Source organism: Dermacentor andersoni, chromosome 3 (genome assembly GCF_023375885.2).
Source record: "Dermacentor andersoni chromosome 3, qqDerAnde1_hic_scaffold, whole genome shotgun sequence".
NCBI lineage: Eukaryota > Metazoa > Arthropoda > Arachnida > Ixodida > Ixodidae > Dermacentor > Dermacentor andersoni.
In genome coordinates, this window is record NC_092816.1 from 80,889,489 (window position 1) to 80,903,671 (window position 14,183).

General features: G+C 42.5%; 1 long non-coding RNA gene and 1 pseudogene across 1 annotated transcript in view; both read right to left on the minus strand.

The window, feature by feature from the left end:
* Window positions 1–9,836: 9,836 nt before the first annotated feature.
* LOC129380440 (uncharacterized) overlaps window positions 9,837–14,183 on the minus strand; it is a 58,294-nt gene continuing 53,947 nt past the window's right edge. The window contains exons 2-3 of the long non-coding RNA XR_008608465.1: window positions 10,129–10,283; window positions 9,837–10,044 (exon numbers count right to left, since the gene is read on the minus strand). This is a non-coding gene — a long non-coding RNA (uncharacterized lncRNA). The remainder of the gene's footprint in view (window positions 10,045–10,128; window positions 10,284–14,183) is intronic.
* LOC126544240 (uncharacterized) lies at window positions 12,584–14,039 on the minus strand (annotated as a pseudogene).

Here is a 14,183-nt window from a genome sequence, read left to right on the forward strand (position 1 = left end):
GGCGACGCCTCGCGGTAACACCTTGGTACTTCGCATGTAATTCATGAGATTGCCGCGTGTCAGTCGCCTGCTATTAAGTGCAGCATAACTATGGCTTAAAATTATAGTTCGCATATTATTAGACAATTGCGCTTTATTCTGTTAATTGGAACTGAAAAGCGCACCCATGGCTATGGCAACAGGTTAAATTGTATAAGAAGTGAAGATGCGTTGCTTCGTTTTCGATATATTCGGTTTTGATTTGAATGGGTAAATATCAAAGCTGTTGGTCAAGAAACCACAAAAGCACGTAGAATTATCGCAGAAACACTATAACGCTTCGGAAACCATATATCGCAGGAACATCGACTTGATAAACAGAATAACACTTTCTCGACGCTACGGTTGCACTTGTCGCTGGCCCCCACTAATGCGGGCGTATAATCGCTATCGCGCTCACTTATCACTGTTTCCGGCATGCTTCCCGTGAATAATGACATCCTTACTGGAGATTGAAAAATTATCATGCAATATGGTGCCAAGTGCTTTCCGCGTACCTACTTCACGATTCCAATAAAGAAAGGCGTCAGGCAGGGAGATACGATCTCGCCGATGCTATTCACAGCGTGTTATCAGAAAAATAAGAATGGGCTGGGGTGCGTTTGGCAGGCATTCTCAGATCATGAAGAGCAGGTTGCCATTATCACTCAAGAGAAAAGTTTATAGCAGCTGCGTCTCACCAGTAATCACGTACGGGGCAGAAACCTGGAGGCTTACGAAAAGGGTTCTACTTAAATTGAGGACGACGCAACGAGCTATGGAAAGAAAAATGATAGGTGTAACGTTAAGGGATAAAAAAGGAGCAGATTGGGTGAGGGAACAAACGCGAGTTAATGATATCTTAGTTGAAATCAAGAAAAAGAAATGGGCATGGGCAGGACACGTAATGAGGAGGGAAGATAACCGATCGTCATTGAGAGTTACGGAATGGATTCCAAGGGAAGGAAAGCGTAGCAGAGGGCGGCAGAAAGTTAGGTGGGCGGATGAGATTAGGAAGTTTGCAGGGACAACATGGCCACAATTAGTACATGACCGGGGTAGTTGGAGAAGTATGGGAGAGGCCTTTGCCCTACATTGGGAGTAACCAGGCTGATGACGATGATGATGACTTCACGATTAGACACTCAACGTTAAGCTTTCCATTGCACTAAAGAATCAGTACCATAAAAATTGGTTGTCACTCTCGTAAGAGCTAAGATATAAAAGAAAAATGGCATGAGCGCTTATGCATGCCTTCATCTTGACCGGCTTCTTCTGTGCGCCTAATTTCGTGTGATCCTTGAACATGGTGCCACATAGAGCAATTGTATTCCATAACTATTTCACCTGAAACTGTAGCGGTTATACTCTTCTTGATTATAATGTGAACATTATTACAGGATGCATTGTCAAACAAACCGAAGTTGCTTTATTATGCATGTTTTTTTCTGTCCATGCTTCGCAATAAACCACTGCGTGATTTAAAAAAGTATGAATTCCATTATCGACATTTTAAATGGTAATTAGGCAGCCTGCCATTATTTCCCTTTTTCGAACAAGGAAATCTTGCAAATCCCTATTTCTTCATACACAAAGCGCATTTTAAGCTCCACATAATTACGCTTCTCTCTGAGCATCTAGAACTTTGTTGGACACATACCCAGAGAGATTTAGTTTGAGGTTTTTAGCATCAAAAGTAATAGCACGCAAACCACTGGGCGTACAAACGAATGTAAATTGGCACACATAGAAGTGAACAAACAAGTAAACGGTGCATAAACGGGGAGCGGGGCTTTGAATACGGAAAGTTACTTGGGCTCGCGGGTATTTAAACTTCGTAAAATCAAACTTAAATCGTTCGGCATTTGTACAGCGTTTCTGACGCCTACAATAGCTCCTCGGAGAACAAAATGTCATACGCCGAACACATATACTTCAATATTTTAAATCCCCCGAAGCACACGGCGCCAGACAACTGTTGCGCTGTTAGACGCACGCGATGCTCGTTTAATGCTTCTGTTGTTTTCCTTTTTGCTTTGTCGAACACGTGCTCTTGTCTCAGGAAGCAAAAACACGACGAAAGCAGCTTCGCATATCCAAGGTATACTTGAAATTGGCGCGCGTTCTCCGAATTCCTTGAGCGAAAGCTCCCTTTTCTGTTCAGGAGCTGTGCACTGCTATGACACGTCAACCTGCCCCTCTGAATAAGCTGGCGAAGAATAATAGCGACAATATAAAAGAGTTACATTCTAAATGTACACATTTGTTTCGATGTGGATGGTGAGTCATGCCCGGTAGTAGCATGGCGAAGACAAAGGGTGGCGACACATACAATTTTTAAGAAAGATAATTTATCAAATGGTCCCTTCGCTGTCATAAACATCGGGTAGAATTGTAGGGGTCTAGAGAAGGTCAACATTTCGATATTGTTTTCAGAAAACAGAGCGTAAATGCTTTGCGAGAAATACTGAGCTGCTAGTTTGAGGCTTCTGAGGCTCTAGTCATTTGGAGTTGAATTATATATTCTCCTATATCGTATAGGTAATAGGCATGAGAATATGAACCAGATGCATGCCTGGGTTCCGACAGGATAAAAACGACCACAGCAATATTATTTTCAGCAATTAAATAGTCGTGGTGATGGCAGGGTTACAAGAAGGGACAAGGATAAAATAGGAAGATATCACGCGATACATCCGCGTGTAGTGTTATTGAGTTGCCCCACAAGAGACGTATATTTAATGCCGCAACAAGAACACTTCTTTAGTTTTCCTTAAAATCAGGTACGCCGGTTTGTGACGCGTATAATTTGATGTCAATACCTCGTTCCGTAAGCGTAGACGCTCAGCATGAGGTGCACCCCTCCTTACCTGAAAGAAAGAACGTCTTTAAGCCATTCACCGCCCTTCTGTCATAGTTCACTGTCACAGATATGTGTGGTAGTGATCTAAGCTGGCGCAAAACAATCTATATATTGAATATATCGACGTACACTAATCTTGGTGTAGCTGTTATGCTTTGTTGGAGGTAAAAAAACACTTAATTGTGAGTTTTGCTGTTTCAAACTTTGTGTTTGGTGGAAAAAGTCTCCATTACATGACTGCAATGTATTCCCAACGCCATTGATAATTGTGCTCTGATAAATAATTGGAAAACCGAATAAACGCCTCCAAATGATTTATTCTAAAAAGCACGGCGTCATCGATATAACTACAGCTTCTTTTATATATTCTTGCTTCTCAACGTTATGAAATTATTAAACGCCTAAGACACGGCTTTTGAGTGTAATCTTTAAGTGCCCGTTCCTGCGATCAGCGTCGACCTGTCTGGTCCTACCTCGTCGTGCCTGAGCGAACGAGCACAGGCAGCGACGAACGAGAGAAGGTGGAACGCTGCGACAGATGAAAGAGAGCGAGAGCAAAGAAGACGAGACGAGAAAAGCGGTGGAGGACGTTGTAGCAGAAACACGAAGAGAGAAGTGGAGGGAGCCACCTTGAAGCAGCATCAGATGGCGCTCACGTCCGCGCATGCGCAGCAGCGGCGCCACCGGCCATGCTGGGGAAGCTGCGGAATCTTTGTATATACTACCGAAAATATTCACGTGTGCCTCCTGTACTCCTTGACTACCTAATGCCTCTATTGCTGCTGGCATATCTTCTGCATGAAGTGCATTTTTCATAATTTATAAAAGCCACATACAGGGGTTGATTGTACTGTGTAGTTTTGTCGTCTAGCTGACTGATGAAACGAATGTGATTTATTGTAGAAAAGCCCTTCCTGAAGCCAGCTTTCCCTCTTGGAAGTCTCACGTCAAATCTTTCCCTTGTTCTATCCTATATATATTGTTTAACATTTTATGAAACACTAAAAGTGAGCTGATGTCCCTCTAATTTTACCTTTCCTGTTAAGTTCCTGTTTTCAGTTTCTGTTCTTTTTAGTTCTGTTCTTTTTGATTAGTATAATGTTGGCTTTTTTTCCAGTTCTCTGATACACTTCTATTAGTGAGGCATTGCATATAAAAGGCCGCAAGCTTTTTAAGCATGATATCTCCTCGATCTTTGAATAAATCGATGGCTATTCCAATACCTCCTGCTGCTTTTACCAATGTCATCTTTTGCATGGCACTTCTAACTTCACCCTTAGTTGTAGAACGAGCCTGTCTATCAGCTTCATTACTACTTCGAATGAATGTACCATTGCTTCTCTGGGTCTGTACAGATCAACATAGAATTCTTCCGCTGGTTTTACTATATATTCCAAATTACTGCTGGTATTACCCTACTGAGTTCGAGCACATGACCAAGTGAAAGGTGGCGCGCGAAACACTCGGTATTATCTCATTCAGTGCACTTAAGGAAACTCAATTGGCTCTGCAACATTTTATGACTAATAAGCCAAGGTAAGCGTAATCTCCCACAAATTCTACAGGATGACAGTCAATCAAAGTATGTCGTTCTTTAGCAAGATTACTGAACATGAATCTTTCCTCTTCATATATTACTCGTCCCTACGCTTACACTTTGTTGCTTCGGTGCAAGGGAATACCTCATGAATAATATACGAAAGACAGCTAAACTTATGAGCAATTATTGCAGATAATATAATAAAACAAGGAGAAATAAGGCTGCGACCTTACTTAAATATTCGATGTCCGGGAATCTCGACCTCAAAGGCAATCCTGTTCATTGTCAACATCGTAATTTTCTCCATAACATGCTAAAAGAGATACACACAAATCACGCTCCCAACTACAACGTGGGATAATCACAATCTCAGTATGTGTATTCCAAAGCACAGGCAGTGCTTACAATAAAAACCTATGATATACGGAGCGCAGTATTCATTGCGTTCTCTATCGCGGGTAGATCATCTTCAGAAATATGGTGAACTCGGTTAGACACTAAGGATTTATTGTTAGAGAATTCTTGTATTGTCTGTGTTCCTTTACCGCTTTCTAACGAAGACCTTTGGAATGACGTGGAATTATCAGTAATATCATCGCAGCCGATGAGTACAAAAACAAAGCGCTGTCAGGTCAATCCCGAAGTACATTTAGGCTGCTACTAATAACGTAACCACAATGACACAATGTCTTCATTTATATTTAATAATCCGCATATAGTTTATGCGTTTAGCAATCTCGCTTTCAACGTTTCTCTTAGCAGGGTGTGATAAAAAACTCCTCCAGACACACGCGCTCAGATTCACAGCGCCGGCCGGCCAGCCTGAGAAGAACACATTCATTTTCCGATATCGTTGACAGGACGTCTAAAGGTAAGAGCAGCTGCCACCGTTTCCCTCGATAATATTTTATTAATAAGTCACTTTCGGGTGTTCTCATTTGCACCCAGCATGCGAAATTTATTTTCCTAAAAAAATGCATACGTCAACCTATCCCATCGGAAGTCGCATTTATGGATGAACTTCCGTTCGGCAATGGGCAGTCCGCCAACTCGCGCGATATAAAGCTTCAAGTTTGACGCTCTTTAAGGGCTTGGCTCGTCCACCTGTCGATCTCGGTGGCACTAGTTAAACGAAAATAGAAAGTGTCGACATCCCCCACCCCTTTCGTGCTCCTTGAACTAACAAAATATCTCATTTTCTGTACAATAATTTTCTCGTGCACTGACTGCACCTACGCGGGCTTACACGTCAACCTGGTGCAACAGTTACAAGTGCACTCACACATTCACGTTCCACTCGTCACCCCTTTTAAACAATTTATTTCGTGCAACTTGGAACAGTGAGAACGAACCGTGTGATTGGGATCCATCACTTAACGAGGCAGATTACATCCGATGTCGCTTTATTATTGTTGCGGCACCTGGTTGTACAAGTTATTCAACATTTCGAAGGAATACATTTTTGTTTAGTTAAGCTCGGAAATCTGCAGAAGTTTGTAATGTGGAGCTGCCACCAATCACAGAATTGTGTCAAAGAAACTAGAACATATATACTTAGAGGATAGGGCCTCTCGATAAATTGAATATGTCATTGCAAAGCAATTTATTTAACGAGAGTGGCGTACAGTAACGACATAGCAGGCTATTTACTTAACTACAACTTCAGCTTAATGGAGAATAGCTTTAGTAATTATGAACCCATTTTCTTGTCATTATATTCCGGCAGAATGCTTGATCACATCATTCGCCAGCATTTCATTAACTTTTTGGAGCCGAAGCAATAGCTGTATAACGTACATGGTTTCCGGGGCTGTTATAGTATTGTAACCTAGCTCATGGTATTTACTCGTGAGCTTTCCGGTTAATTAGGCATCTGGCTTAAAGTCGATGCTATCTTCATAAATTTTTCGAATGCATTTGATAACATCCTTCACCGCAAACTCCAGTTTGGAGTGAAGTCCTATTCAAAAGGACCCTCAAATACCAGACGGGATTTTGCCTTCTTTACGAATTGCTCACAGTACGTCAGCTTTAATTCTGTGAACTGCTCCACCACTACTTTATCGTCTTGTGCCCTACAAAGCTTAGTACTCGGCCCATTAACATATCTCACCCATAAAAGTTACCTCGCAAATACCGTAGCTTCTCAACTCCGTCTTTATGCCGACGACCATGAGCGTTGGCCCCTCATAAGAACGATCTGCGCGTCTTAAGAAACTTGGTAGATGAATATCAATTTCACCAAAACATTATTGCCCTTTTGTAACAGCGATTCTGCTATGGCCTTACATTTAAGAAATCCTGGTTACTTATGGTGTTTAGGTGTAAACACATTGATGTTCTTTTTTTTTTGCATGTACCCTATCATGGTCAAATCCCGGCCGCGGCGGCCGCCTTTCACTGGGGGCGAAATGGAAAAATGCCCGTATCCGGTGAATTTGGGGCACGTTATAGATATCCTGGTGGTTCAAATTAATTTCGGATCCCCCACTTCGGAGTACCTATGAATGAAATTGTGGTTTGGCACGTGAAACCCCGGAATTAAGCATAAGCTAGTACATGTGGGAACCGGTGAAGCGTATTAGAAACTTACATACATAAATTACGTACATTCTGCTCATCCTAAAGATACGAAGCTGCTCTTATAGGCAGCGCTTATTCAACCTAAACATACATAGGTCTCTTCTTTTCGGTGTCTGTTCAACCAGTGTGATGTTAGGAGAGTCGAGTCTGTGCCGAAAAAGATTGCGTGCTTTCTGCACCACATATGCGACCGATACTTCTCACCTTCTGCTGACTCCACCTTCCTTGAATTTGACGTCACTCTCGGTGTGCTTCGATATGGACTCCGTAAATAGTCTGGATAATATCGTTAATAAGGTCTCCAGTCCTTCGAATTTCGCGCATTCAAAAATTCTGTCATACGTTACCCCGAACCTAATCGGCACCTGTTTACCAATAGAATATTACAATAAGTGGTGTTTTCATCCCAAAACAGTTGGCATTTGGAATTTGCAACCTGGTAGTCATTGTTCCTTTCCCTTTAGTATTTCAATTCTGCAGCGATTCAACTACGTAAGGTGCTGCTACCTAGTGTTTTTCGAACATTCGTGTTTAATGTCCGTTCTCTTTCAATCCTGCCTTGCACCCACTCCTGCTATGGCCCTTTTACGCCTGAGGTAAGTAAACATGTCGCAGCTTCGCCAGCAGGCACGACGTTATGAAACAATCGGCAGTATAGGTTACGACAGCAACAATACAAAGAGCCACCTGGCACGAGCGGGGAACAACAGCAGCATGAGTTAATGAATGATTTTTTGGGGCTAAGGCTATAGCAACAACAGAAGAAGAAACAAGGTCATACTGCCCGACAACGACGCTAGTGCAAGCATAAAGGCTTCGTCTTATGCTGGTCTAATTATCATCGCGGCTTTGCAACCGCGTTTCTTCGTTGCTCTATACTACATTCGCTGTGTTCGTCGCCATTATATCATACATAGCAGCATACAACAACCAAAAGCACGTGCCTAGTAACACATGCTTGCGTTTGTTTTCGATAAATCGCAGAGATATTCCAAGATGAATTTTTTTTACCTAAACTACGTCTTCAGTCTTTGAAGCCGCTTCGTCATTTTGTAAACTCATTGTTTTAACTAACTTATTTTTTCGTAAATAATTAATTAAACAACACTAAAATTTTCCGGCGACCGGATACGAACACACGACGCCGGATATTGAATTCAAGCGACCCAGAACACCTTTATAAATTCCTTGTGGGCAAGCGAGCGCGATGAGACGCTTGGTGCGTTTCGATTTGGCCTTATTGAAGCGCAGATAGAACGAAGGCGAGAGCTTGCGCGGACAAGGAAGGAGCGGATAACGCGAGTTACCGTAGTATCGGGTCTGCAACCACAGGGAGAAGCTTCTGAAGAGGAAGCTTTAGAACAAAGGCGAGCATATCTATCGGAAAAGTATGCGAGAAACCGACATTACAACAGCGTTCCTTTCATTTACGAACACGAGAATAATATTTCGGATTGATTTTTTGTGGATATCTTCTCAGTTAGGTGCGCTTGGTACTTTTGCACTTGCTTATCATTTAAAATACGGCAGTGTCGGTTTCGAGGGCACAGTACAGGCTTAATAAGTAATGATTAATGAGAATGTTGCAAACTATATGACGATTCGCCAGTAGGGAGTTTCCGCCATAATTTTTCAAATCTGGCACTCTCCGGTGCCAGACTCGAAATGGTTAGTACGCGTTGCCCAGTTTCGTGAAGTATTATTTACAGTAAACATTTTCAGATGCGTTGAGACAATTCCCCTCGAGGAGCAAATGAATTTATTGGGAAGGTGACGCTCTGTGTTGTTAACAATGAGAGAAACATTGCTATTTCTTTCCCGCTACTTCCCAACCTTGGCTTTCACGTTTTACTGCATGGCGCATTGAAGATATTTCACTTCGGTGCTGGTATATTCCTAAGCCAAATAGCGTGGTGTGACCCATTAAGCAGCTGGTAACTTGACCACTGTCTCCGGGCAGCCAACCACCTAACAGTGCCGCCACTGGCTACAGTATATCTGCCCGGAAGGAACGCGAAACACACCACGGGCCCTAATTGGCCCCTTGACGATTTGAGTTTACTGATCGACTTGCGCCGGTTATCTGAGATGCATTTTCTTCAATGGACAATGTTGTGTTAACTACGCGTAGTGGTGGGAGAGGATCGCTTTCACGCATGTTTATTTTTATGGTGAAGCGAGTAGTGCCTTTTATAACTCTAAACGATATTAAGGGTAATAAAATCATGTGTGCACAAAAAAAAGCTTTGGTCTATCGCCATCAGAGGCTAGCATTACATTTGACTTTATAAGTCATGAATGCTCCTAAGCACTTGTGATATGTTGTTTGATTTTCGAAATTGTTCCATATATTGAGCCCACAAAACCTGTATTGGTTCAATGGGAACCTTGCTTCGCAAATGAACAGCTACCTATTTTTTTACAGCAATGTTGCATTATATACAACTCTAGCCAAAGGCTAAGAGCTCTAGCAAATGTGCCGTAGATTCCTCAAATGCATGTTCTATGCTTTCATATTTGGTATGTTATATTATAGGTTTCAAGAAATAAAAAAAAGGAATAAATATAATTTCTTCGTGTGGGCCTATCGTTATTACGGTAATTTAACTGCGCGCCGAAGCACAGATATAAAAAAGAATAATTTGCAGAGATTCTGCACTTTAGTAGAGGCCATGAAGGTGACAGACATGTCAGCAATGTCATGTAATAACCGGGATATACGCTTTAGCGTGGACACCATTATTGTAGGCTCTATGCTTTAAACAATGCCATTAAAAATGAGCTGCTGTAGCCACATTTATTTGGCACAGATACAGTACATTTTTTCCGCACTCGTAGTGGTTCCGATGAATGCGGGTGTACTCAGTGCAGTCAGTCGCAGTTTTTTGCAATTTATAAGAGCTCCACTGGAGGTGCGAACTAGCAGAATAAGATACTAGAACATGAAAATCAATGACGAAGGTAAGCATAAATTTAGGAACTATACAAAACTCGTTCCAGTCGTCACCGCGCTGCTAAACAAGCCGCCAGGGAACGGTTCCTGCAAAAGCAATTTGTGTGAAACTGCATAATGCAATGACGCATAGTTTCAGCAGAGAACTTATAAGCAGCTGTGGTCACTCACTCTCAAGGGCTGTAATCGTTCGCTGTGGGTACATACTGGACGTCCCGCTGAGTCAACGAGGGTCAGCCCCATATTTCCCTTGGGTATCATGTAGTTTTCTCTCTCAGGCTGCACTGCGGCCACTGGAAATCACTATTCTTTCTTTTGTCTCCTCTCTGTAAAGACATTAGCAATGGCAAAAGTCTATTTCTAAAGTGCTGCAAATTTCCTCCATAAGCTTCTTTTTTTTGCCACTGATATTTTGTCCATTGATATAAGGTTTCACACTTCGTAAGACATCTTTAAATTTTCTTTTTCTTTCGGTTCGCATTGCTTAAATTTAAATTTCAGAAAGAAACAACTTGAGGAGAGGAAGATACGGAAAGACAGGGAGACTGGCGAAATTTGACGGCGTCAAGAAACTAATGAATTCAAGCGGCTCGTGCCTTAAAGGTTCCCTCACAGGCATTCTCATTGCGAACACACAAGCGCGGCCGGTAGGTAATGCGGCTGCAATCATGCTTGCAAAGGGTCACAATGCTGCACTGCAGGGAAACAACTGACATTTATATCAGAAGCCTGTACGCCCTTCTCGGAGGAACCCAGCTTCCCGCCTGTGAGTTAAGCTCGCACGCACAAAGCACTCGACGTCAGACACACTGCCTGGAACGTCACTGAATATGGAATGTGTCTTCTTCGAATGATCCAATGCACAAGCGACAATACGGCAAGTATAGGAGATCCCCACGCATCCAAAAGAAAAATTGAGGGAAGGAAATGTCACACTTTCGGACACAAGGCGAAACTACGATGCTCTTTGGCGCAACCAGCGTGAAGTCAAGTTAGTAGCTTTTTCCCTCGTTTAAAGTGTTGTGAACGATCACTTGGGTATTAAATTACCAGTCGTGGTTTTACGCACGCCGAAGCAAACATTAACAAGTCTCACTCGGGCACCGCGAAGAGACATTGTCACTGTGCTGGCGCGATGAACAGCGAATTAGATGGGAGCGAATGCTTCACCGCCTAGCGCTTCAGCATTTATCCGCAAATAGAGATTACGCGATCGCAAACACTAGGTGCGCGGTATGACAGCGAACGCGCAGCGACCAGCCATCTAGACTTGCGCAGATTTTGCGCCCACCGACGAATATGTCCAAGTAAGGGCGCGGGTGGTTTCCGCGTCCTATCAGTGCCCGCAAATTATGGGAGAAGTCAGGTAATACAAAGTCGCTTGCAAAGGCTAGTCGAAGCAAAAATCGAGTTTGCGCGTTCACAGTGAAACTCGTCTTCTGTTAGCATCGCAGTGCGACCACTAAATTCCTCCTATGTCATCCAACAGTCAATCGATCTAAAAAAATGGTGGTAAGACGCTCTCAAGAGCGCGTCATACAACTTCCAGTTTACATCGAACGATCAGTAACATCTATCAGTAATGGATACTGCGTTGTTGTGGTTCGACAAACACGAGGAAACTGTTCACAACATCGGGAATATTTGTTTCAGAAATCAAAGAGCGATTCGGCGACTCCACGACGAAAGCGAAAAGGGAATAACAGCTAGAATAAATGAAATGAATAAGTAACGCAATATTCGAAGTGCAATGTGCAACAAAAGTGACGTCATTTCGAACGACATCACCTCAATGGGTACAAAGCCAAAAGTACCACGCGTGTTGCCTGCGAGGAAGACCATGTTTATAACATTTTCTTTATTAACAATTGAGCTTAGAATGAAATATTGATGTCCTCATGTCCGTTACTTCAGATATGTAATACGATAGGTTATGTCAATTAATGACCTATCCGACATTCGCCTTGAATAAAGCTGACTTCTTCATGGTTTTTGCGTCTTTTATATTACAACAAGTATGAACTAGCTAATCCTTTAACATTATTGAATGCATTTAATACACTATTATATAAATCGTGAAAGTTAAGGAAATTCAGTAATTCGAGATAATTAAACTATAAGTGGCCTTTCCTGTCATGTCTTCTGAGCGTGAGCGACAATGTGCAAGTTTGAAGTGACTGGAAAGTCACCGCGCATTGCAGATTTCACACCCTCGTCATATATGCATGTCATCTGGTATACGTCTGAGAAGTACTGTAATACCAAGGCGATAATATAGTTAGTGATGCCCGAATCAAATCTCTCGCTGGGCGTTGGAAGCAGGGCAATACAAAATCCTGATGACTCTGTAGTTCAGACGAAACTATCGATAAAGAGATATTTTGCGATTAGCACTATACCGGAATTAATAAGTGCCGTCCTATAAATTGATATAGCTAAAGTATATTTAAATGGGCGCACCTTCAGTGTAAATGGCTCTGATTTAATGCTTTCTTCAGGGCATCGCCTAACTCTTTGTGTGTTTAGAATCTAAGGAGCCACTCAAATAAAAATGAACTGGATTCCATACACATAAACGCTGCCATGATGTGCTACAGAGTAATGGGGCGATAACAACTATCAGCTGTAAGGCGAAAGTAGAAGAAGAGTAGCTATAATCGGCAATGTACCGCTCCATTCAAGCCGGCAGATGTGGCTATATGCACTATCGCTAATGCATTGTGAAACCCAGTTGAAAAACACAACAGGAAATTTCAGTCTGTCGTATTTTGGCTCGTTGTTTCTGTAGTTCTGTTGTCTGTAGTACTGTAGTGCTGTTGTCTGTAGTTCTCTTGTCTGTAGTGTGACGTCCTGTGGTAGAGAATTCTGTAGTTCTTCATCAATATTTAATTAAAAATTGACAGAGACCTCCTTAAGGCTATGTGAATTTGTTAGTACAAAAAAGAAAAACATAAGAGTAAAGAAATTTAAAAGAAAGAACGTCCCCGCCGAGGATTCGAACTTGCGATCTCACGATTCCGAACCCGGCATCTTACCACTGCACCACTCCGAACTTTTTTTTTTTTTTTATTACATGGAAAGCAAAACTGAAAGTGTATTACAATGTTGACACAACTACACACTTAAAACTCGGGCAAACACACACTTGCTTCCAACAAGTGCATCCAGTCTGGCGGAGGGTCCTGCACAGCGTACACACTCCTTACATAGGCAGCACTTTCACGAAAGAAGGATTTTGTAGATCGCGGGCTTTCGGCATGGCGGTCACACAGTCTACTTCTCCACAGGCTATATAAGCCAAGTACTATGAACATGTCATAGGGAGGACCACCCGTAACCTTAAACGGCAGAAACCTAATTGAATATGGAGTTATGTCAATGTCCTTTTTAAGCGTCCGTTGGAGAATGTCCCAAAAGCATACAGCGTCCCTAAAGTCTATGAAGCAGTGATCTATCGTTTCGGCACGTGGACAGAGCCGACAGTTTGTTGACCACGGCACAAAGCAACCCCGCGAATTTAACCCAGTTTTTACAGGAAGTGTTTCTGAATGTAATTTAAAGAAAAATGTTTTTACTCCAGGAGGTACACACATTTTTCGGACGCGCTTAGGTACATCCTGATAAGGTCGGCCTAAATAAGGTGCACGATACAAAGGATCTGGGAATATAGAGTCCACCAGTGCCGCAAAAATTTCTTTTTGACTGGCAGTGAACACGTACTCTAGGCTGAATCTAACTTTCAAGAAAAGACATGTGTCAACAACCTCCTTGAGGAAGCCCCAAGGAGCTTGTGGGACATCTTTGAAATTTGATGACACTACTATATTAGGAACATAATGAACTAAACGGAGTTGCAACATTTCACGCAAAAACGGATGGTCACTGTCTCGAAAGAAAAACAGACGAGAAACAATTTGCCTGACAAAGAGGTGTACTAATCCTAGACCACCACGTTCAAGGGGGAGGAACAGATTGTCGCGCCGCATCGATTCACAGCTCGAACTCCAAATAAATGTTGCGAATACGCGATGCAGTGCCTGAAGGCGAACTCGTTAGCAGTGCAGTACTTGCAGCCCATACATAAGACGGGAAGCTAAGAACACGTTGCACACTTCAGCACGCATGAACATTGACAAATTCCGCCCTCGCCATGAATTCACTTTACGTTGAATTTGGCAACTTCTCCCGACCAATGAGCATTGCTATTTCTATACTGTGCGAGAGGC